This window comes from Ambystoma mexicanum, chromosome 14 (genome assembly GCF_040938575.1).
Source record: "Ambystoma mexicanum isolate Mex_15411 chromosome 14, UKY_AmexF1_1, whole genome shotgun sequence".
NCBI classification, from domain to species: Eukaryota; Metazoa; Chordata; class Amphibia; order Caudata; family Ambystomatidae; genus Ambystoma; species Ambystoma mexicanum.
In genome coordinates, this window is record NC_090940.1 from 536,732,613 (window position 1) to 536,754,375 (window position 21,763).

The 21,763-nt window shown below is 47.2% G+C and overlaps 1 protein-coding gene across 1 annotated transcript in view; it reads right to left on the bottom strand.

Annotated features, from left to right (window-relative positions):
* The window catches only part of LOC138527211 (retinitis pigmentosa 1-like 1 protein), an 823,506-nt gene that overhangs the window by 258,655 nt on the left and 543,088 nt on the right, over positions 1–21,763 (bottom strand). The window lies entirely within an intron of this gene.

A 21,763-nucleotide genomic window follows, 5' to 3' on the forward strand; every position in this document is an offset into this window, starting at 1 on the left:
CACTGTTTTGGTAGTCGGTGATGAGTTTGTGGAAGATCTATTCCAGTATGCCGTCGAAAAAGGCTTTCATTGTGATTTCGATTTAGAGGCAGTGATTGCTTTGTGGTGCTGTGGCGATGTGCGCAATTTTGGCTGTCTAGTTGCTGAATGTTGATTAGTGGCCGCTTAGGCAATTGTGTATGCTGTGGTCGTGTACTATGGAGCGTTGCATTTAGGTTCCATGGCTTGTTCCCATGTGTACTGTCAACTCAAGAAGTTGATGAAAGCAGTGAAGCACATTTTTCACACTGCCAAGGTGCTTTTCTCATGTATACCAGTACGAATAGTGTGGTACTACTCCAATGATTGTTGTTGTCAGCCAGAGCTTGGAAGGGGTGTAATCAACCGAAGCATGTGTGTCTTCTTGAGTGCTGCTGGGATGTACTCCTGTGTTCTGTGAGAACGACAACATTGGTTCTTGATATATACACCTTTTCAAAGCTAATGGAATTTCTTTATCCACCAGTGGCAATGATATTTTGATTTCCAATATGCAGGCTGCACTGAAGACCCTACTGTAAGCATGTGAACTGAACTACAAAACAATAAAATAGTTTAGAAAATCACAAAAAAGGTGTTTCTAAGGAAGCAACTTTATTTTTTAAAAAGGCTCTTTTCAGAGCCGCTACTACTGACGAGGTCCTCTACCCTGATTGAAATGTATTCCCCCACACCCGTGTGTGCACACCTCGAAAGTTCTGCAGACATCGCGAGAGTTGCAGGGTTGCACATGTGACATATGCCCCTTTTTGCAGATGGCAGCCATAAAATTGGGTCTACGGAGGACACGGGATTGGTCAATAAGGTTTATGGGTGTGGATTGTACGCACAGAGTGTGGTACACAGTGTATTTGTAGAGCTAAATGCAGAGGGTGCGCTTATGGCTGTGTGTTGCATGAGCCACAGCATATGCTTTGTGGGGGAGCCCTAAATACATTGGCCCTCATTACGACCCTGGCGGAAATCGAAAAACGATGGCGGAAATGCAATACCGCCATCGAATAGCGCTCGGTGTGACTATGACCCGTCACCGTAAAGTACGATGCCATTAGCGACACCGTAGTGAACGCCAACGCTAACTGCACCAAGTACGCGCGCGCGCGCCATGCCAAACCGTAATCAGCACCATGGCGCAAGGGTACGCGAATTCCGACCCTAGCGGACATGTACTTAACGCCATCAAGCACGGCGGAAAGTACCATTCCGCCATGGTGAGAAGTACGGCATCGCGAATCAACCGTAAACGGCCCCACTGAGTGCCTGTACACCGCTCCCTGGCCACATAGTACAACTCCCCGTAGGTGCAACGAAGTCACAATGCAACCAGTGAAATGTACAAGTCACCCATGCATGCCAACGAACAAAAGAATCACAAGAGGGGCCAATGGGAGCTGCAGGGCACAGATGGCACGAATACAGAAGCTATACCAATGGACATGACCCCAGTCTCCCACCAAGAAACGCACGCAAACACAGGCACCTGTGACCAGCAATATTCCGATAATCACATCATTCCACCAATCCACCTGGCTGACCGGCATCTGTTACACAAAACCTAATCCCCCGCCCCTGAGCATGACATCATCCAAACAGTCATATTGGCAGCCCTCACCCCTGACCTCACTGGGCTTCGTAGGCAAACGCGCCCAGCACAGTACCACGCAACTATACTCCGAAGCTGGAACCCAATGCAGATCTCCTCACAATACATCGCTCCCCAAATAGGAATATGCCACATCACTTGCAAAGAAGAACGCTACACGGCCCATATCAGAATAGAAATTTAATGCACAACAAATTCACCAAGCCCATACAGCCATTAGGCCATGAACTCCAAAACACATTTCACCATTGTGGGCTGCATCCGCAATAAATGACCAGCTACTTCTTGTGTGACGCCCTGTTCCTTCATGGTACACAGGGGCTACATTCTCGTACGAAAAGGCAACATGGAAGCGCCTAGAACCGCAGGGCCGTCCCAATAGGGAGGCACTAGTCCAGCTGAAAGGCCGAAATGTTGCTCCGAGCCACTAGTACTGCGTAAGGGCATGTGGCCCATTGGCGATCGTCCCATAAGATCGTAATGCTGCTCCACTGATTAACACGAAGCAGCAGGTGTCGGGAGTAAAACCCATCTGCAGGAGTGGCATACAGATGGCAGTGGCAAAAGGGGAGGAGATACCTGTCAACCAAAAGAAAAGAAAAAGAAAAGAATGGCCATCAGAACTACATTCGAACAACTCACTTCAATGATCACACTAGATCCACAGCCATATGCATGCTAGCCCACTCCAAAGGATCATCACCACCCCAAAACCACTTGCGACTCATAACTATCCATATCGAGGTGAAAACACCATCACAAACGAGTGTACCTGTGCATGCGTCTGTGAAAACAGAATCCATCAGATGGGATTGGTAACGTGCATGGACACAAGTGTCTGAAGGCGCGTCGAGACAGGGAGGGCTCAACAAGGCCAGATAGACGATGGTCCCACTATGGCAGCCCTGCATCACATAGCGCAGGGGAGGCGGACAGATTCCAAGAAGCCCTGTACATGGCAAACACCGTATCAAATCATCTGCCCATGCATCCATTCATCATTCCCTCATCCCGTAATGATAACGCCTGTTTCCATACTCACATAACATGTGAGAATTCCATTGAGTCTGTGCGTTATGCAGCCTGCAAAATCCACTGTGCCCCAGCCCGTAATTCCAGTGTTGTGAAGTAACATGTATTTGGGAACGTCCGGCCTCATCATCCACTTCGCTATTGCGCATCCCAAACTATTCATATCAATCATTGCATCCTCGCCATGGCCCCTGTCCCAAGGACACTGAACAATAGAACGTTATATTTGCAGTCAGACCTGTGGGCATCTCCTCGCCGCTAGCTGAAGACCGAAAGCGCCGCCCTTCGAATTCCTCATTTGCAACATCACGTCGAAAAGGCATCTGTGGCCGCTTGAAATCACAAATTAATCCATCTAGTGCGGCTGTGTGTGAAAATGGCAACTGCCTTCACTCACAAATGGGAGGCCCCGCCCGTCGGTGAACCTCGGTACAGTGATGCATGAGGGTCCACCGTTACTCGAGTACTACGTTCCACTGACCCTTCACAAGTCTGTTCGCGACTGCAAAGAATGCATGTGAAACAATGGGACCATAGCCGAATGAACATATCAACCAATGTTACACGGCCATCGGGTACTAATACATGATTGTAATAGCAAGATGCCATTCCTCGAATTGCAGCGTTGTGTGCAGGACGTGCTCGCCCAAAGGGGAGAGCAGCTTGCACAGGTGGAATGAATCACCACAGGTGGAGGCCATACAACCTGAAAGCACATAAATTGCACGCCCAGTCTCCTCCCACAACCACTCCGAAATGCTACCGGCAGGACTCGCGATGTTGGCCCTGGGGGACCTGATAGCACTGCAAGTACTCCAACTCCAAGAAGAAGACGAACACCAACTACAACCGGCCGCACGGAGGAGACGCAGGAGGAGGAGGAGGGCAAGGCAGGGCCAGCAAGGGCTGCCAGCACAGCCACTACCACCACGCAGGCAGCCCGCAATCCCACGCCTCCGAGCACATCCGTTCAACCTCACTGATGAGCAGATCCACACCCTCTACCGTTTGGACCGGGACACCATAGCCGCCATTGTGGACATGACACAGGCTGACCTTGTCAGCATGATAGATAGCCCAACCGCCATCCCACCCCTACTGAAGGTGGTGTCTGTACTCCACTTCCTGGCCACAGGCACCTACCAGCACACAGTCGGACAGTTGCATGGCATTTCTCAGCCACTGTTCTCACGGACACTATTGCAAGTGATCGATGCCCTCCTGCAGCACGCAGACGACTACATCTCTCTACCACGCTCGGAGCAGGAAATTACCAACACAAAAGTGGGATTCCATGCACTTGCCGGCATACCGGGTTGCATTGGTGCCATCGACTGCACCCATGTGGAATTGGTCGTCCCACATGCCATGGAGGCCCAGTACCGCAACCGAAAACAATTTCATTCACTGAATGTACAAATGGTGTGTGACTCCAACAGGATCATTACACATTGTTGTGCCCGATTCCCTGGATCAACCCATGATTCTATGGTCTTGAGGAACTCTACAATACCACGCTACATGGAGCGACACGCAGGGAACAGATCCTGGCTACTCGGTGAGTCTCATTTCATGCATGATGATGTGGGGTATGTGATGCGGCAGTGACCTGGCAGGAAGGGGGGGGGTGCGTACGTAGCAATGGCATTCCACATAATTCGTTTATCGTCCACATACAGGTGATGCCGGATATCCACTGAAGAGATGGCTCCTCACACCAGTCCGGAACCCACGGGACCAGCATGAGGAGGACTACAACCATGCCCACTCACGTACCCGTGTAGTCATTGAACAGGCATTCGGCCTACTGAAGACTCGTTTCCGGTGCCTCAGCAGGTCTGGCGGGGCACTCCTGTACCGCCATGAGAAGGTTGCAAAGATGGTGATGGCATGTGTCATGCTCCACAACATGTGCGTACGTAGAAATGTGCCCATGCCCCCTGACGCAGAACTGCAAGCACCTGAAGATGGTCATGATGAGGGTGGGGATGTGGCAGCACCTCAAGGAGTCTGCGAGGCACAGGAGGGCCGTGAAATTCGTCAGCATCTCATAGATGCATGCTTCTAGCACTCACGCCTGGTGGCTGATACATGGACACGGGACTCGTGGCACTGTGTGTGTCTGGTACATGCACAATATGGACTGTACGCCTATGATGGCCTAGTACACAAAGATCATTGTCCACACATCTCATTGTTTGATCGTGCATTGTTTATGGCATATGTGATATCATGTGGAACACCCTATCGACCCGCCACCCAAGTGAGCCCAACACACCCCCTCCACCCTCCCACCTCCCCCCCGAACACCAGTGTCCAAAGATGCTCATTGTCAGTGGGCAGTCGCTATTGCAAGCCCCCTCTGCGGGTATCAGGGGCACCCCTGCCTGTGGAGCGCAGGTTCCTCCCAGATCTACGTTGGGGGCTGCCCTGGACGGAACTTGCAACGGATGATGTCTCTGCCTGCTCACGTCCATGCATGTCCCTAAGGGTTTGTGAGAGCTCAGTGAGCACAGGGCGCACTGCGGCAAGTTCGGCACATACGTCTTTGGACGTCGCATGCAGTTCCCCCCTCAGGCTCTCGGTGCTACTCTCCATTTGTGCCCTAAGTGTCTCAGTTGATGTTTCTATGTCTGCCTTAGTGCCCCCACATCCATCGGCATGGTCCTTGAGGAGCGTGGCCAGTTGCTGCTGTTGCACGATTAACTGGTCGAGGGACTGTTGCCTCTGCTGGGCCATGGCCATTTGCGGTGGTGTCACAGAGGGGCTGTTCGCCTCATGTTGCCCTGCCACAGGGCTTGTGGGGGATGGCCAGTCGTCGTCTTGTGGGTGCCCCTGCGTGGTATCCTCATGGTGTACGGGATGGAACAGACAGGGGGATTGGGACAGGTCATGGATGGATCTGACTTCGACATCCCCGTCTTCTGTGTCGGAGCATGCTGCCATTAATGGGGTGTCACCTATGGTGCTGCTGCCACCAGAGGCAGTACCTTCTGTGGCATCCATTGGGGGGACCTGTGGTGGTGCTGTTGTGGGCATGCTGGCTGCTGGGGTGCCTGTTGATGTTCCCTCCTGTGTGCTGCCACTTGATATGTGCTGCTGCCGTGTCTTGATGCGTGCAGCTGAGGTGGAGGGTCTTTGGCCGTCGGTCTTGGCCCTCTTTGCAGGTGTGCTGGTAGGGGTGTCCTGGAGCTCGTCGTTTGGATCGGACCCTGTGGTGGAGTAAAGGAGGGCGAGCGTTATTAATGGGTCTGTGGGAATTGGAATGGCAATGTATCACATGCATTGGGGTGGTACCTGAGGGTGATTTGGGTCGGGGCCTTGGAGGTGCTTTCATTTGTGTGTGGAGTGAGGGTGCAGTTGTTTGGCAGCCTGCAGTTAGGGTGTGCCTGCTGCACGTGTAGTGGGTGTTTTTGGGGTTTTCACTTATTTATGTATTTATTGTGGTTTTAAAGTGCGCTATCAGGCCAATGTGTGTGGACGTTCTCCTGGCCATGTGTTGCTGTTGCGCTATGTGGACACATGTGAGTCACATGATTGGACATTGTGGATTTGGCATGGTTTTATTTGGGCCACGTACCTGATTCTCCGGATGTCTGCACTCCTTTCTCCATCCCTCCGACTCCCTCTATGCTCTCCATTCCAATGGTGGAGGCACAGATTTCTTCCCAGGGGGTCAACTTGATGGGTGATTCCGACCCTCCCCCGGTGGCTGTGGCAATGTTGCGGTTGGCAGACAGTATGCTACGGACGCGTATCCGCAGGTCGTCCCACCGCTTCCTGCATTGCTGTGGGTTGCGGGGTGCGGTCCCCACCGCACTTACCCGCTGTGCCACCAGGGCCCATATGGCCTTCTTGTTCGCAAGTGCCGTCCTGGTCATTTGCGTGGAGAAGACGGCGGCGGCATTCTCCTGGAGGGTCTCTGTGAGTACGGTGAGTTCCTCACGGGAGAAGTGGACCTGCCGCTTGCGGTCGCACGCTTTCTTCGCTACTTTTCCCATTTTTCTTGGTTTCACTAGGGTGGATGACGGGTTGGGATGTGTCTCAGGGTGGTGTTTTTAGTGGTTGTGTGTATTTTGTGGTTTTATAGGTGTACGGGGTGTTGTTTCCCGTTCCGGGCCCATGTTTTTACTTCCGTTTCCGTATATTTACGGTCGCCGTACTTTCCGGTTGGCGCTCACTGCGGTGTCCGCTATGATGGGTGGCGGTATTGCACCTAGGGCGCCGTACGGCGGCGGTGTGGGCCGTTTTGGGGTCATTTCCGCCATCGCGGACTTTGCACTTCCGCCATGGCGTGGTGCTCGTGCCCGATGGGTCGGAATGGGCCGCACTTTGCTCCATCGTGCAATGGCGGAAACGCTATTTACGCTGTGGCGGTCCGGTCAGTCACTTTCCGCAAGGGTCGTAATGAGGGCCATTGATTGACATTGAATGGGAAACAATGTGCAGTGGGAGCTCATTATGGATTGCATCATGTGGATTTGTACTCATATGGAGTACCTACAATGAAGTGATTGATTTTGGTTTGTCTGTGTGAGACTTTGGTGACGTGCCATCACAAGGATATTATTGTTGTTCATTGTGGAGGGGAAATTGCACAACATGTAACACGATTTTCAGTGCAGTTTGCGCTGAGGGAGACCCTTGGCCAGGTCATGTGTCTGTTTCCGATCTCCTGCATCATTTTTTATCCCATTACGCAGACACCCATGCCGCTGTGTTATTTTTCATTTGGTCTGGAAATGGAGAAAGCGCGGTACATTGTGAAGAAGTCTATTTATGCCGTTGTACGACTTGTGCCAATGTCGTACTCTACAAATGGGAATCTGACGTTTCACGGCACTATGAGTTTTCCCCACAAATAGCGTTCCTGTTAATATTAGTGCATTTCTGATTTCTGCACACCCTATACAAATTGCCTTGCTGCCCTTTTTGGAAGTATTGGAAGGTGTTGCACACTGTAGCTCTTGAAAATGCACTGCAACACGTAAAATAATCTCTTTCAACAGCGAGCCATTTCTACCTGATTCCACTGCAGTGTTTTACACAATACAATGGCTCAGTTTATTTAGCACACAATCTGTGCAGGGTATATGATGTACGGGGCCCTACCTCCCTTCATTGCCACTTCCATTGTTGAACTCTGAAAGGAGTTTTCTTTAGTTAACTTATTTTGCTTTCTAGTTAATTTCCATTTCTTTTGGTCTTGTAACACATGCTACCGAAGGAACGAAAGGCAAGGGCTGGTACGGAAGGGCCACCACCTACAGGGATACCAGAGGGCACATGCAGAGAGAGGTAAATGTTGGGTGTCCCTCACTTAAATTGCTGCCAGCATTCTCATGCTCCCAGATCGAATCTTCCCAAGCACTTCAAAGTAGCTTCCCTCTGTAGAGTACCGCGTTGCAGTACATGCACAGTACAATGCCCTTTGGCAGGTAAGGGTCATTAGCGCAGCCTATGGTTTACAAGCGTGTTTTAAAGGTCTGGTTCCGTACAGGAGTGTCCCTTTTTTAGGCCACAGCCCAAGTGGAGAATGCTGTACATGAAATTACCCTACTGCATTTTTCGCAGGATTGTACTTTGCCCACTGGTCCCTTATGCTTGCCTTGCTGTTCTCGTCAGCTGTGGTACGGACAGTTCATGGTACGCCATTAGCCATAGGACTAGCATGCACAGAGATGAATGAATTGTGCCATACAAGAATGCTTACAACAAATGCAGCTTCAGAATGTGCAGGAGGAACATTAATTATTAAGCGTGACGCATGCGTCTACATTACTGTTGTAACCACCAGTGCTCTCTGAAGAATCTGCTGTTTTCTTACTTCTCTTTACATGCACAACTATGTTAGTGACCAAGCTGCACCAGCTTTGCCATTTTGCAGACTCACTACAAACTGTCCCACCTGCAGTTAAATGTTATCTCCAACTCCACGACCCGCAAAGGAACCCTTGACACTTTCCGGCACAGTGCTCAGTGCAGAGACGGTGTGTCAGTTTCACAGGTCATGGAAAGGCAAACAGCACATGAATCAAACTATTGTGACATTTAGCACGCCCACGTACACTCGAGGTTGCTCTTCCTTGTTTTTCAGTGGGCCTCATACAGGCAGGCGTGGTGCAGCGACAAATTGGTAAGTTTACAGAGCAACCCACGTGGTTGTGATGAGTACTTCAAATGTGGTAGCCTACCGTATCAATCCGTAGAGATGGCGACAGGGGTGCTCTTACCAGCACACAGAGGATGCCCTAGGCATGGACATAGTTGTACAACGTTTAGACGTGCGCTCCCACAAGTAATTTTCGAAAATTCGGCCATGCAGCCAGTATTGCAGTCCTACAGATACCTGCATTGTACATACGCCGGCCAGGTGCAGCCTGCATAGAAAACCTCCACATTGCTTACCTGCAGCTATCTCTAATAGTAATGGGTGCCACAGATTCACCATGCTATGTTAACACAAAAAGAAACCCCAGTCACAGTCTCACCAACACTTGCCATGCACACCTCTCATTTGTTAGATACACCGACACTGTTAGGCAAGGGAAAGGGGTAGCACAAACGGATAGATACACAAGGGAATTTGGGCTTTCCACAAGTTTGTGAGGAGGACAGACAAGCTATCAGTGTCAAAACATTGTTAACGGGACGTTACGGTTCAATTGCGGTACCAAAAGATATCACCTTTACAGAATACACTATGCTAAAGCAACGTTCTGGTTACAGTGCCATACTGAAAACATATGAAAATCACTAACAAAAAACATTGCTAAAGGGACGTTATGATGAAGTTGCGGCACTAAAAACATATCACCTTTACTGCAAACACTATGTTAATACAAAGTTTCTGTTACAGTGCCCCTACTAAAAACCATGAAATTCACTAACAAAACACATTGGTAAAGGGGCGTTATGGTCAAGTTGCAGAACTACAAACGTATCCTCTTTACTGACAAAACTATTCTACAGGAAGGTTCTGCTCACAGTGCCCTACTACAAACCTATCAAAATCATTGGAAAAAAGTTGGTAAAGGGAGGTTATGCTTCTGTTGCCCTAACAACAACCTAGCGCATTCAGTGCAAAAACTTTTGTTACAGGGACGTTACAGTTCCTTTGCACTAACCACAACCTATCTATTGTATGGTTACAAGTAAAACCGAAAAACCCCAGAAATGCGCCAGTTATGGTAAGCTAAGCACCCATAACTCGCGCCAGCAGTGTGCTCTGCTAAGGCTAACAAATTTAGGGCCCAGCAGCATTAACCCCACGTCTCCCACACAGTGACACTCAAAACAAAAAATAAAATAAATGTGGCAGTGAAAATAAAGGCCAAACCCTAGGGCCCAGTAGCAATAAACGAAAGTAATAAAGGCCAAGAAGCAACACACAGTTGGCCCTACCCTAACAAACCAGCAGGTGGAAATCACCTATAAGGAAAGGACACATACTGGTACATGAAATAAGTGGCCACAGTGCCTCAGGAAACAGTTATGACCAGTGCCCACGTGACACCTAAGTAACTACATTATACCCAGCGGCGCCATTATGTCAGCTCCAGATGCAACAGACGCCAATGCCCAGCCACCACTACCAGGAGCACCCTCCTCTCATGCCATATTAATGAGAAGACCCACGCCATTCACACTGAACCCACATCACGACCAGGGTCAGCGATGGGAAGAGTGGGTAGAAGAATTCGAGGACTTCGTAGATGCCTTTGGTACACAGAACCACCCAATATACTCAGCATTTTCGCCAACGTGGCAGGGAAAGAAATTAAAAACATTATACGCACGATTCCCCCACAGGATCGCACCACGTATCCGAAACTCTTAGAAGCCATCAATGAGAAACTTCTCATTTCACCCAACCGTGACTATGAGCGGTACACTTTCAATCAATGTGGCCAACTCCCTCATGAATCCATAGGAGAATTTGTCATCCGCCTGCAAAGAAAGATAACTAAGTGCGACTTCGCCAACTTTAATGATGACAAAGCAATTAGGTTACGCATAATAGAAGGGTGCGTATCTTCAGTGTTTAGGAAACACCTCCTAAAAAAGCCCCTCTCCCTAAAAGAAGTATTGGATTTGGCCAGAGTATACGAAAGAGTAGATGTCCAAGCCGCAGCTATTGAAAATCCCAAAAAAGGTGACATCATCGCAGCAGTAAGCCCCTACACCCGATACCCAACCTCGCAAAACAGAACGTCTCCCAGATATTCTGCTCAACGGACCCAGGGTGACCGCCAATGCTACCGCTGCGGGTTTGAGTACCCACACAGAAGACCATGCCCTGCCATCGCCAGCGCTGCCTAAGATGCGGAATGGAAAACCAATTCCAAGTGATGTGCAAGGAACAGCTCCCTGAGGGAAGCTCAACTTGCCAACGAACAGCTAGCCATGCAGCAGATACACACACGGAACACAACGCCCCGTTGAAAGAAATGCAACATACCCCATGAACTCCTATCAACCCCTGAACACTGTGAGGGCACTAGAAGGACTCCAGATTGAGCCAGACAGGAAAGATCATGAACTGCATGACATCCGCCAACGAGACCCAATGCAAACACTGGAACACGGAATGACATACATGAGGAACCCCCTGCCAACCCATGAACTGGACACCAACTCTCCACCGAGACATCAGCTAGGGGAAGGCGAACAAACTCATTACCTGCAAGATGGATACGATAGGGAATACGTCCGAATCCTCAGCGTCGACATTGAAGACACTTCAGCTCCCAGGGTGATGATACAAATGGGGAACACCAGGAACAAATTTGTGGTCGACACGGGAGCGACGGTAAACGTCATGAATGAAGACCTTTACCGTGATATCGCCTCTATGTACACTTTTCGAGAATCCAGAACACATATCTTCCAGTGGGGAGCAGCCCTACCCATGTCATCAAGGGGACAATTTCAATGTGACCTCACACACCGAGATCTCACGGTGGCATCCACGATCCACGTCATTAAGAACCCATCTATAGGTCGCTGTCCCCTCAGCTACTAAATGGCCAGTGCTCTGGCACTGATTGACCTACAATATGAACAATCGGATGTAGTAAAGGGACACCCCTCAACACGAGAAACCATCATGGCAATAACAGGCCGACCCCTCGCGAAAGGAGACCTCAAACATCAGTTCCCCAAACTATTCGAGGGAGAGGGAATGCTCAAAAACTCACCCATCAAACTACACATCAACCACAACATCACGCCGGTGCCACAGCACCCCCGTAAAGTGGGTTTCCACCTTCAGGAACAAGTGTCAAAGGAGATACAGCTCCTCCTCCTCAATGACATCATAGAGAAGGCAGAAGGACCAACGCCATGGGTATCCCCAATAGTGATAGTGCCCAAAGACAACGGATGCCTACGCATATGTGTCGATATGTGCATCCCAAACACCGCCATCCAGAGGGAGAGACACCCAGGCCCAAGCCTGGAAGACATGCTTATCAGGTTAAATCAGGCGAGGTACTTCTCAAAACTAGATCTCAATCAGGGCTACCACCAGCTCATCCTGGATCCAGATTCAAGACCCATCACCACCTTTGCAACCCATGACGGACTTTTTAGATACAAGAGGTTACATTTTGGTATATCATCTGCTGCGGAGATTTTTCAGGAGACAATCAGACGCCTGATAGCATCTGAAATGAATCCCCTAAACACACATTGACGATATTCTGATCTTTGGAAAGGACCAAGAACAGCACGACAATGCCCTAATAACTGTTTGCAAGACCCTCCAAGAAGCAGGACTGACACTAAATGAACTCAAATGTGACATCAACAAGACCAGCCTCAAATTCTTCGGGCACATATTCTCCAGCAAAGGAATAACAGCCGACTCTGACAAGATAAAGGCCATTACCGACCTCCAAGCCCCCACGACAGCGGCGGAACTGCGCTCCTTCTTAGGTATGGCAGGATATTTTGCACGCTACCTCCCGAACTATGCCACAATCACCGACCCGCTCCGCACCCTCCTGAAAAAGGACCAACCTTTTGTCTGGGACGCACCCTGCCAAGCAGTGTTCACCACCATAAAGGAAAGTCTCACCAACAACCATCAGCTGGCATACTTTCATTAAGAGTGGCACACCATCATTACGGTAGATGCCAGTCCAGTGGGACTCGGAGCTATCCTTGCCCAGACCGACACCAAAGACAACACCCGGCATGCAGTGGTGGCATACGCCAGCCACGCTCTATCACCCACAGAAAGAGCCTACTCGCAAGCCGAGCGGGAAAGCCTAGCCGCGGTATGGGCCTGCGAAAAATATCACCACTTTATCATCGGCAGGAAATTCACTCTGGCAACAGACCATCAGGCACTCCTCTCAATATTCGGCATTCCCAAAACCAAAATGCCGCCCGAATAGAGCGCTGGGGAATAAGACTACAAGAATATGACTACGTGATCATCCACAAACCCGGGAGAGAAGCCAACCCGGCAGACTACCTGTCCAGGCACCCCACGATGAACAAGGACGACACCCTGGCTCATGAGGCCAGAAACTACATCTCCTACCTGTCCTCAAATACCATGGCACCGACGATCTCAAGTGAAATATTTGAGGAAAGAAGCAAGGCCGACCCAACAATCAAAGCCACTGTCTCCTTCACCCACTCCAACAAATGGAGAGAGCGCCAAAAAAGAGGTAACGGAGGGGAGGAAGCAGACAAGAAAGAGCTCGATCGGATAGCCAAAGTGCACAAAGAACTGATAGCCACAGACCAAGGCATACTACTTTGCGAAAACAGATTAGTAGCCCTGAGAGACCTAAGAAAGCCCTAGTAACACTAGCCCATGAGGGCCACAGGGGGATTGACAACACAAAACAGATTCTCAGAAACCACATCTGGTTTCCTTACATGGACGTGATAGTTGAAGACATGCTGATGCACTGTAGACCCTGCCAACTTGCAGCAAAGGGGTCAACCACGAACCCCCTTCAACTAACCACACTTCCAACAAGGCCCTGGCAAAAAGTCACAATGGACTTCTACGGACCCCTGGAAGAAGGGGGTACCTGCTAGTGATAAAAGATGAATACTCAAGGTTCCCATTCATCAAGCAAATACCTTCGACAGCATTCACTGAAACAGCACCCATAGTAGATGAACTATTCAGCGAGTGGGGCATCCCAAACATTGTCAAGACAGATAACGGATCCCCATTCCAAGGACGAAAATTTGCGAGGCTTGCGGACCACTTAGGATTCCACCACCAGAAGATTACACCACTCTGGCCCCAAGCCAACGGGATGGTGGAACGGTTCATGGCCACCATCAAATTAACCAGACAGAAAGCTGTAGTAGAGCAGACACCCCACTCGCAAGCCATTTGCAGTATGCTCAGAAGCTACAGAAACACTCAGCATGACGCGACGGGAAAGCCGCCGGCCGAACTCATGGTGAGATACCAACCCCGAACACGCATTCCTCGGTGGGAAGACTGCACACCAGAAGAAGATACATCCATCAGAGAACGAGACGCCGAAAAGAAGAGAAGAGCCAAACAGTGGGCCGACAAAAAGAGGAGAGCGAAAGAACACCAACTAGAGGTAGGACAAACTGTCCTAGTCCGACAAACTCAGCTGAAGAAGACAGACACGCGCTACAGCCCAGAGCCTCGAGTCATCACAGCCATCAAAGGACCCATGATCATGGCGACCGGAGAACAAGGAGACATCACCCAAAACTCCTCATTCTTTATGAGACTATATCTTGAAGAGCCAGAGACACAAGAGATAGCGGTTGAAGGCCCAAGCGGGGAAGACGAAACAGAACCCCCAGTGGAAGCAACTGGCGAAAGCAGGGAATCCCCAGGGAGGCCCCTCAGAACAATAAAGAGACCAGTGAGACTCATTGAACAAATGTAACCTGACTTTCATGTTAAGCACGGGGGAGGTGTTGTACATGGTTAATAGGGACACAGCCCCTTTAAGAAAACACACACGGGGAAGAGAGCGGAAAGGGAGGGGAGAAGGGGAGAAAGGCAGTTACGATGTAGATGTGAATAAAGGAGGTTCACAGTAAGATTGGGTCCGTCCATCTGTTGTGTATGGCCGTAAGTGCGTGTTGAGAGCCCCCCCAACACCAACGCCTCACAACATACCTTTAGTACTACACACAAACCATAAAGAGACTACAGCGCACACAAATGCGCCCATTTGCAGGGAAAGTAAAGTTGGCTAAAATGCTGGAGTACTACCAGAAAGTGTTCTCAACCTATCTTATCTTTATACACACACCAATGATTGCTCTGTTGTAGGCCTACTTCTTCCTTTATGTATCTGTATCGCATGCTGCGACTGAACCATTAGGAAAGCAGTGTGAGAACATATGACAAGGGTAAGGTCTGCAAACATAGCACCTGTTGTATGTTTCGTTCCTGGCTCTCAGTGAAGAAAACCACCTGCCCTACATATGTCAGTGAACAGAAAAGAGGGAGCCAGACATGTGATGTCATCAGTGATATCATCAATGACATTTGTGATGTCATCTTTGATGTCATGGGTGTGTCAGGCTCACTTGTCTCTTGAGATGGATGTGCTGTAATTTATAGTAATTCTTTGTTTATTTAACTACTTACACAATTCATACACAGTTCAGACTAAAACTTACCTTAACTTCCATTGTTCAGAAGGAGAGTTCCCCACGCCATCATGGTGGTGAGGAGGCAGGGTCCTGATTGGATGAGAACATTCCGCAAGATGATTGGAGGCTGAGGTAGCTTGAAAACAGAAAGAGAATTCCAAACTGCCTTTCATTGTCCTCACCTTAACAGGACGGTCCTGTTTTTTGTATCTCTTGAAGTAGCCCCATTTTAAGCTTTGAATTCAGCCCAAGTTGGTGAAGAGGCAGGTTGGAATCCAGATCCACGAGGGACAAGACAAGCAGTGCTCTGATTTCTGGAGAAAAATTCTTATACAAATCTATTAAAGAAGTAATCTGCATTCATGAGAAGTTAAGAAGTGATTGCAAGTTTATTTTTAATATCTATGTTAGTTTAGGTATTTAGTCAGTTGGTTTTAAATACCAAGAAAGCCACCTTTGTAAGTCCAAGTTGAGAGCAGCGTTCTGCAAGAAACTGTCATTTTAAGCTGACAGCAGTAAAACCAGTCACACTTGTAGGCATTGATTTTCTCTCTGAAGGAAACTCTAGATTAATCTGCATGAACATTAAATGCTGTTAAGAAAGACTGCTGTCAGGGAAAAAGACATTGATAATAATATGCACACTCTACGGCAGGCCTTTCCTTTATTTGCTGCCGCTCGCGCACATGTCACTGACAGCGTAATGATCGCTAGCGCCTGGCAGTGATTTATAACATGAAAGTCAGCCTCAGACTCCATGTCACTGCGCATGCCCTCAGGGATGACCAGTGGTTTCTCAGGAAGAGAGTCAAGCGCAGCTTTCTCTCATATACTGGACAGGAGTCTATGAGTTAGAAGGTAATATTCCTTGAAGAATGCAATAGAGGAGATACAAATAAAGGACGCTAATTACTAATTCCAAGAGAGATAAGTCTAGCACAGTAGACTCAAGGTATCTGTTGCCAGATTGTTACTAGGGGTTTGAGTGGTCTAGGAGCATGCTTGCCCAGGAGAGTGATTCCAGAAGAACAGTTTTCTAGTCTTTCTCCATCTAGCAAATCAACAGACATGTTTCCAGACTGTGGGATGGTACAGAATTAGTTTGAACAGCTATTCCAAAGGAAACCTCTCATAAGGAAAAGGTTGTTAAAGTTATATTTGGAGCTTCTGAAATAAAACTTGCTTCCGGGCTCTCAAGGGAAGCACAACAGGTATAGAAAAGTACAGTGGAACTCAGGTGGGGTGCTTTGATTAGGAAGGTATTCATCTTTTGTTTTCTCATCCTCTGCAGGTGATCGGCTGGTTGGAGAGAGAGTAACCTGTGTTCTGTTTTTGTTTTATCCACTTCCCCCTTTCCCTTTGGGGTGTAGAGACTTCTGCTGTTACAACCAGTAGTCATCTACACATCTTAGAGGGACTGTAGGGCTCAGCAGCTCCCGCGGATCAAGATTCAGGACCAGACAGGGTTTAAGTCTTAGCAGAGCACAGTGCTGGCGCGAGTTATGGTTGCTTAGCTTACCATAACTCGCAAATTTCTGGGGGTTTTCTGTTTTACTTGCAACCATACAATAGATAGGTGTCAGGTCCTGAATCTAGATCCGCGGAAGCTGCTGAGCCCCGCAGTCCCTTCTGATTGTGTAGTCTGCTGCCGGTTAGAAACAGCAGAAGTCTCAACAACCCCAAGGGAAAGGGGAAAGTGGATAAAATAAAAAATAGAACACAGGTCGCTCACTCCCTCATCAACCAGCCGAGTTCCACCTGCAGAGGATGACAAAGCAAGAAGTTAAAACCCTCCTGACTGAGACACTCACTTCCCAATACACTTTCCTGAATCACTTAATACCTGTGTTGTCTTCATGGATATCTGGAAGACGTTATGTTCAGCAATTCACTTTAAACTTCCTTGTCAATTCAATTATGTTCATGTAAGAAATGATGGAGTCTTTATCTTCTGTTAAATACTGCAATTCTATCCAGTTCAAATGTTGAACTCAGCAGGTGCTCCTTTTAAAAAGTAATTTCCTGTACTTTGGTTCAATTCAAAATTGTTGATGTACTCAACTTTCTGCATTCCAAAAGTCTTAGCTCTTGCTCGTGTTTACAAACATTTAGTTCAACTCTCCTTTTGAATGTTAGCCTTATTTAATCCAACGTCCTTACTCAATTGTCCGGGCATATACTCAGTTTAATATATTAATTACATGACCAAGTAATAAGAAGCAACGTTAACTTAAATTGCTCACAGAACCCTTACTCACTGAGGTTCAGAAACATAGGATCGAGCTGAGTCACTTCTTCATAGCTCATGCGAACAATGAACGAATGCTTTACACTGGAAGGTTCGCTGCCGCTCATGCTTCGGATAAATCCCTTATTTACATCAGGAACACTGAGTCACTTTTCCTTAACCCATACAAACAGCGAACAAACGCTATACCCTGGCAGGTTTGCCGCTGTGCATGCGCCGGGTAAATCTCTTTAATTCGGGAACACTACTCTTGTATTATTGCGCGCAAGTGGAATTCAAGTAGTGAAGTGCCGACACACATGCGTGTATTGGATGGTGTTATGAATTCAGGAACTATTCAAACACTTATCCCTTGAGTATGCGCGCTTCCGGCAATTAAAGAAATTATATGCCGAAAACGCATGCACGATTCTGTAGTGTCTCAGAGGCTGAGAATTTGACACGCTATCCGACGTTCAATTCAAACTTAAAACTGAACGTTCGGTTTGCGTATCGAAACAAACACGCTGCAGAAATATGTAACTTTAGTTTAAATGTTCATCCGCAACGAAATCAAAAGGCATAGTAAGTTATTGAAGTAGCTATTGTCCAATTCCTAACTAACTACCTAAGATATCCAACTTTTCATAAGCAAAGAGCTGAACTGAAGAAACTAAACACACTTGCTCTTCAAGATTTGTCTTTTCCAACACAAAAAATACACAGCGCTCCCATCAAATTTGACAGCATGGCTTGTCCCTCGCAGATCTGTTTACTCCAGCTTCTTACACCAAACAGAAATTAAAATAGAGACTAATTGCGAATTACATTAAGAGTTCATGAAACAGGACCTTCCTGTAAAAAGGAGGACAATGAAAGGCAGTTTAGAATTCTCAAACAGCCTCCAAGCTGCTGCCACCACAAATCACCTTGTTGCTTACTCCAGTCCAATCAAAACCCAGCTTCCTGACCTTCATGATGGCTTGGGGAATCCTCCTAAAATGCAATAGATGTTAAGGCATTTTAAATAGTAAAACCTAAGCCAACCAGTAAAGCCTACTGTGTCAAAACTATTCTAATGTAAGGAATCAAAAATAAAGACCAACTTATCCCAATAAGTTCCCCAAATACAGTGAAACCTGACAATAGGTTGTGGTTAGTGCAACTTTTTCCAGTGATTTTGATAGGTTTGTAGTAGGGCACTGTGAGCAGAACCTTCCTGTTGCATGGTTTTTTTCAGTAAAGGGGATACGTTTGTAGTTCCGCAACTTAACCATAACGTCATATATAAAGAGAGGGAGAAGGAGAGGGAGAGGGAGAGAGAGAGAGAGAGAGAGAGAGAGAGAGAGTTCCAAACCAAGCCTAAGTAAGTGACTAAGAGTCTGCGTAGAAATATATAGTTCACTCCACAGGCATTCTATAGGCACTCTTCCCTCACTAGATGTACACAATTTCATTGTGTTGCAAGTATACATACTCCAATAGAAACAACCAACACCCCGAAATGTGCTGTAGAATTGTCAGGTTGACATATTCTTACATACTCTGGGTCAGGTGTTACATACATAGGTCAGGTGTTACATACATTGATACTACATACATTGACATATTTTCACATACATTGGGTCAGGTGTGACACATATATAGTATGCAAGGGTTTGGGTGAGTTATGATGGGTTTTTATTTTGAAACAGACAATTTGGCCTTAACCTTAATTGCAGACTATGGAAAATGCCCCAATCCAAGATGGAAGTTCTCAGCCTAAGTTATGATTGGCTGGTGATTGTTTATTGAGAGGACAGTGAACATTCTAAACTGCCTTTCATTGTCATAGCTCAGCTGAGAGGACGTGCGCTAAGCTGCTCCTGCTTAACTTGATCAGGGGCTTCAAGTTTCAAGCGGTCGAGCGGCTTCTTTGAGAAAATAACAGAAATTTAGTTTGGAGTTGATTGGGACACAGGACAGGAGTGCGAAAATTCAATTTTTCTGAGAGAAGAACTTATTCAAGACTCTTTCAAGAGATAAGTGCCTTTAAATTATTTCAAAGTGGAAGATTACTTTAGTTCTGAACTCTCTTTCTACTATTTTTTTGTAAAAAGGTTAAATTGTTTTTAAAGGTTCAAGAGCGCAAACACGATCTTCTTACGAATGCATAAACTGAAGTGCGAGCACATGATTTCTTAAGCTACGTGACTTTTCAAAGCTAGAGCGTGTTCAAGCCATTAATAAGCTTCAGCGCGTGTGTGTGTTAGTGCAAGCTTGAACTTTGAGCTACGTGGATTCAACTGCGCGTGTGCGAAAATATAGCTACGTGGATTCCTCCGCGCATTTGCAAGAACATTGCTATGTGAATTAACCGCGCGTGCGCGAGTATATTGCTACGTGGATTCAACTGCCCGTGCGCAAGTATATTGCTACGTGGATTCTACTGCGCGTGTGTGAGAACATTGCTACGTGAACTAACCGCGTGTGCGCGAGTATATTGCTATGTGGATTCTACTGCACCTGTGCGGGAACATTGCTATGTGAAACTAAAGCGCGTGTGCGTGTTTTTTCTACGTCGGACTTTAGCGCGTGTGTGTGTTTTCCGCGTCTTGGATTAATAGCGCATGTGCATGTCTTTTCGCTACTTGGATTTTAGCGCTTGTGCGTGAATTTCGCCACGTGAATTTTTCATCGCAAGTTTCAAGCTCTTCATTTTTTAAAGACTATCTTAACATTAAAAAAAAAGAAGAAACTACAAAATTGGTTTTCATTGGAACTTCCTTTACTTCATAGATAACTTTAAGACTTTGTTTAAGTAAATTGAAGATTAAGAAGCTAATGGAAAAGACTTCTAATGCATTCAAAGACCTAACAAAAAAGGCAGAATTATCATTCAGTTTCTTGGCAACTAGTAAGGAAGTCTATTCTACTAAATCACTTCTCTGGGCATTTTGAACAGAAGTACCAGGTATGGTCTTTACAACTTTTTAGTAAAGGATATAGTATTTTAAGGTCAGTGACTCAATGAGAAATTGAGGTGTTTTTAAATGCTTATGTTTCATCTACAGGTGATTAACCAGCTAGTCGATAGCTTCCAGCCTGGTGTATGTTAATTTGTCCCTTTCCCCCTTTCCCCTTGAAGTGTGGCAAACTGAGCAGTAATTTGTCCAGAGCTCTGAGTGCTACATTTTAGGTGGATTGTTGGGGGTTCAGCAGCTTCCGCAGACGCAAGGCCAGAATCTCAGCCTGACAAGAATGTTCTAGAACCATGCATAACAGTGGAACATAGACACCTAGGGACTCATCGCGAGTTTCCCGTTAAATTGTAAAACAATCAGTATTTTCTGAATCCCAAATATTTTACAACTCTATAAATTCCGAGGTTCGGGACTGAAACTCTTGCTCACCGCGAGCCTTTGGGTGGGAACATTTCCAGCACACAAATGCAGTACATGGCGCAAGTAATCCCACAAGCACTAATGCAGGGCTCAAGTCCTAAAAGAAGTGGGGGCATGTATGCAGTGGGATGTGACGTCACACTCTGTGAACGTAAAGTGAAGACATTTGCATATTTAGTTTTAGGATGTCTTTCCCAACTCAAGAAAGTGCACAGGACGATAAGCATTTGCCAAAATAATATGCTTTCTTAAAACATGACTTGTTCAATAGAAATGGTGTGTACCTTTTGTTTTAAAATGTGTATCCTGTACATCAAAGAGTCAATAGGACTGTTATATGGGCACCTGCTTTGAGATTCCTGCGGTCTCACGGTTAGGTTTCTTGTCTCTGAACCGCGACACCTAGGTTCATCCACCCGCGTGTTCCGGCGACTTGAGTCCCGCTAATAAGGCCTTTCCTATGCGACTCCAGAATAGAGATCAACGGAAGGAGCCTTATCACTCAGACTCACACCGATCCTTCCTGTTACCGCATGCTATCCTGAAATAGATCATTAATTGTGTGGTATTTCCTGATTAAATAGTGCCAAACTTGTAATAAGGCCCCAAATATGTTCTTATAACCCAAGTATTGCTGACACATGGTGGCAATTCAAGTTGACATGGAACAAGGGAGAGTGGAGAAAATACTGATCAATAGAGAGGAGTTATCGTGATAAGGATACATTAATAATGGAAAGACTCAATAAAGGACAGCATTCAAAGAGGAAATACTGGTGAGTGGATGGGTGTAACTGGGACCAGGCTCAGTGACCAATGGAAGAGTCAGTGATGCCAAGCACAGCATAAGAAGAG